The sequence below is a fragment of the Pseudorca crassidens genome, chromosome 4 (genome assembly GCF_039906515.1).
Source record: "Pseudorca crassidens isolate mPseCra1 chromosome 4, mPseCra1.hap1, whole genome shotgun sequence".
In the NCBI taxonomy this organism is placed as follows: Eukaryota; Metazoa; Chordata; class Mammalia; order Artiodactyla; family Delphinidae; genus Pseudorca; species Pseudorca crassidens.
Genome location: NC_090299.1, coordinates 121,124,067 through 121,128,723, shown reverse-complemented (window position 1 = coordinate 121,128,723; position 4,657 = coordinate 121,124,067). Strand labels below are relative to the sequence as shown.

Sequence of the window (4,657 nt, the reverse complement as noted above, 5' to 3'; positions counted from 1 at the left end):
ATTTTATGTAAGTTTTGTATCATCTGACTCCGGGAAAATCTTTTGCCTGACTGAAAGACTGATGGCTCCCGGTGGTACTGGGTGACCATGCCTATAATTCTCGTGGCTGACAAGAGAGAGCAACAAGGAGAAAGGAGGTCAGGGAATGAGGAAAGGAAGCCTTGCGAGGCAGAAACTATGAGAGTGAGAGTGCAAGCTCCCACCTGCACCTAAACAGGCAGAGTGCCTAGGGCCAAGGGCAGAATTCTTTTTTCTTTTTTTTTTTTTTTTTTTTGTGGTACGCGGGCCTCTCACTGTTGTGGCCTCTCCCGTTGCGGAGCACAGGCTCCGGACGCGCAGGCTCAGTGGCCATAGCTCATAGGCCCAGTCGCTCCGCGGCATGTGAGATCTTCCCGGACCGGGGCACGAACCCGTGTCCCCTGCATCGGCAGGCGGACTCTCAACCACTGCGTCACCAGGGAAGCCCCAGAGGCAGAATTCTTTAACAGTAGAAACTCTCCCACCCACCCTACAAACATACTCAATAACATTCTGTGTATTACTTCTTCCCTTCCTTGAAATCCCTTCAATGGAATGTCTGTTTGCATTCTCATGCCGAGGGTTGCAGATGGACGGACAAGCAGGCCGTGGAGAGTAAGCACATAAAAGAGGAGCCACCTTTGATTATCTTTTTTACCAGTTTCTTGGTTTCATTTTAAAACTGCTTTCTCTGGTAAAAGAAACAAAAAAACTTACATGCTATCTAATATATATGTATATATATATTCAGATCAGCCAAATCACCCCTGGCCATTAAAGGAGAGACAGCTGTTATGGTCAGATCGCCCTCACATCCTCAGTGCCTGTTTTCTGTAGGAACCTTCCATGAATTCTCTGCTCTTCATTTATGACCATGTTTTCCAAATGTATAATGTCTACAAAAGGTATGAAAAGTTTAGGACTTATGATAATAATAGTATTGGCAGTACCCACACTGAGCCCTTCATTGCTCATTGCTTTTCTCACTGACCATGGAGTTTGAGGGTGACAGGGGAGGACCTTCAAGAGACAGAGGAGGGCTTCCCTGGTGGCACAGTGGTTGAGAGTCCGCCTGCTGATGCAGGGGACACGGGTTCGTGCCCCGGTCTGGGAGGATCCCACATGCTGCGGAGCGGCTGGGCCCGTGAGCCATGGCCGCTGACCCTGCGCGTCTGCGCTCCGCAATGGGAGAGGCCACAACAGTGAGAGGCCCGCGTACCACACACACACAAAAAAAAATAGATGACAGAGGAGTGAGACATGGAGATCACCGTTCTCCCCAAAAATACATCAAAGATACATCTACATGTGGAACAACTCCTACAGAACACGGACTTAACACTGGTAGAAGACCTCAGACTTCCCAAAAGGCAAGAAACTCCCTATGTCCGTGGCCATGTGGCTGACAGGGTCTTGGTGCTCCGGCCGGGTGTCAGGCCTGAACTTCTGAGGTGGGAGAGCCAAATTCAGGACATTAAGCCACCAGAGCCAACCTGACCCTATGTAATTTCAATTGGAGAGAGGTCTCCCAGAGATCTCCGTCTCAATGCTAAGACCCAACTCCACTCAATGACCAGCAAGCTCCCATGCTGGACACCCCATGCCAAACAACTAGTAAGATAGGAACACATTCTCGTCCATTAGCAGAGTGGCTGCCTAAAATCATAAGGTCACAGACATCCCAAAATACACCACCGGACATGGTCCTGCCCACCAGAAAGACAAGATCCAGCCTCATCCACCAGAACACAGGCACCAGTCCCCTCCACCAGGAAGCCTACACAACCCATTGAACCAAACTTACCCACTGGGGGGCAGACACCAAAAACAATGGGAACTACGAACCTGCAACCGGCAAAAAGGAGACCCCAAACACAGTAAGTTAAGCAAAATGAGAAGACAGGTGTCCGAGTGCCAGTGGAAGCTGAAGGGGCTGGAGGTGGCCAAGGGCGAGGGCAGCTGTAACGGTTGCAGGCTAAGGCACAGCAGCTGCGCAAGGAGGAGCGGAGCTGGGAGCAGAAGCTAGAGGAGATGTGCAGGAAGGAGAAGAGCATGCCCTGGAATGTGGACACGCTCAGCAAGGACGGCTTCAGCAAGAGCATGGTCAATACCAAGCCTGAGCAGGCGGAGGTGGAGTTGGAGGAGGTGAGGGAGCAGAAACACAAAACCTTCATGGAAAAGTATGAGAAACAGATCAAGCACTTCAGCATGCTCCACTGCTGGGATGACAGCCAGAAGTACCTGTTGGACAACATCCACCTTGTGTGCAGGGAGACCGCCAACTACCTGGTTATTTGGTGCTTTGACCTAAAGGTGGAGGAGAAATGTGCACTGATGGAGCAGGTGGCCCACCAGACCATTGTCATGCAGTTCATCCTGGAGCTGGCCAAGAGCCTGAAGGTGGACCCTCGTGCCTGCTTCTGGCAGTTCTTCACCAAGATCAAGACTGCCGACCGTCAGTACATGGAGGGCTTCAATGATGAGCTGGAGGCCTTCAAAGACTGCATGCGGGGCCGGGCCAAGCTGCGCATCAAGAAGGTCATGAAGGAGTACGAGGAGGAGGAGTGAAAGCAGAAGCTTGGCCGAGCAGCCTGGACCCCATCGAGGTATACGAGTCCCTCCCTGAGGAAATCCAGAAATGCTTTGAGGTGAATGATGTGCAGATTCTACAAGATGCTGTCAGCAAGATGGATCCCACCAACATGAAGTACAACATGCATCATTGCATCAACTCCAGCCTCTGGGTCCCCAACTTCAAGTCCAACGAGGACAAGGAGGAGGAGGAGACGAGTCCCAGGGACCCTTTGCCGGAAGCCTCCAAGCCAGGTGATGAGAAAGATGTCAGCACATGACCCACCTCAGCTGACTGCCTGCAGGTCCCTGTGTGCCCCTTTTCAGAAAACAAAAATAGACACCAACTCCCTAGCTCCTGGCTTCCTCCACTTTGGCTGCTCCCCCACCTAGCCTGTAGGGGCCTGCCCAACCTCTTCACCACCGCCATATCCCCAGTGCTCATCCAAGTCTTTACTTTGAGTCAAGGGACTTCACTGCCTGCAGGTCACCCCACTTCAGCATTATGCAAAAGGCTCAGGGATCCAGGGACGGGTAGAGGTTGCCAGCCTCTGGTCCATGGGGTAGGGATGGGGTCCCCAGCAGAGGGGCTTGCTCCAGTCACTGTGGGCTATGTTTTCACTGTTCATCCACACTGAGTATTCTATATAGTAAACAGCAATTATCTTCGAATATACAACAGATGAAGGAGCAAAGTAAAAACTCACCAGACCAAACAAATGAAGAGGAAAAAGGCAGTCTACCTGAAAAAGAACTCAGAGTACTGTTATTAAAGGTATGCAAAATCATGGAAATGGAATGGAGAAAATACAATAAACATTTAACAAGGACCTAGAAGAACTAAAGAGCAAACAATAAAGAACAACAGAAAAATGAAATTAAAAATTCTCTAGAAGGAATCAATAGAAGAATAACTGAAGCAGAAGAATGGATAAATGGAAGATAAAATAGTGGAAATAATTATCACAGAGCAGAATAAAGAAAAAAGAATGAAAAGAATTGAGGACAGTCTCAGAGACCTCTGGGACAACATTAAACACACCAACATTCGAATTATAGGGGGCCCAGAATAAGAAGAGAAAAAGAAAGGGACTGAAAAAATATTTGAAGAGATTATAGTTGAAAATTTCTCTAATATGGGAAAGGAAATAGTCAATCAAGTCCAGGAAGTGCAGAGAGTCCCATACAGGATAAATCCAAGGAGAAACACACCGAGACACATATTAATCAAACTAACAAAAATTAAATTCAAAGAAAAAAATTAAAATCAGCAAGGGAAAAACAACAAATAACACACAAGGGAATCCCAATAAGGTTAACAGCTGATCTTTCAGCAGAAACTCTGCAAGCCAGAAGGGAGTGGCAGGACATATTTAAAGTGATGAAAGGGAAATACCTACAACTAAAGTTACTCTACCCAGCAAGGATCTCATTCAGATTCAAGGGAGAAATTAAAACCTTTACAGACAAGCAAAAGCTAAGAGAATTCAGCACCACCAAACCAGCTTTACAACAAATGTAAAGGAACTTCTCTGGGCAGGAAACACAAGAGAAGGAAAAGACCTACAATAAAAAACCCAAAACAATTAAGAAAATGGTAATAGGAACATACATATCGATAATTACCTTAAATGTAAATGGGTTAAATGCTCCAACCAAAAGACATAGACTGGCTGAATGGATACAAAAACAAGACCCATATATATACTGCATATAAGAGACTCACTTCAGACCCAGGGACACATACAACTGAAAGTGAGGGAATAGAAAAAGAGAGTCCATGCAACTGGAAATCAAAAGAAAGCTAGAGTAGCAATTCTCATATCAGACAAAATAGACTTAAAAATAAAGACTCTTACAAGAGGCAAAGAAGGACACTACATAAAATGATCAAGGGATCAGTCCAAGAAGAAGATATAACAATTGTAAATATTTATGCACCCAACATAGGAGCACCTCAATACATAAGGCAAATGCTAACAGGCATAAAAGGGGAAATCGACAGTAACATAATCATAGGGGACTTTAACACCTCACTTTAACCAATGGACAGATCATCCAAAATGAA

General features: G+C 46.6%; 1 pseudogene; it reads left to right on the top strand.

The window, feature by feature from the left end:
• The first annotated feature begins 1,909 nt into the window (after nucleotides 1–1,909).
• Nucleotides 1,910–2,870, top strand: LOC137223040 (hsp90 co-chaperone Cdc37 pseudogene; annotated as a pseudogene).
• The last annotated feature ends 1,787 nt before the right edge of the window (nucleotides 2,871–4,657 follow it).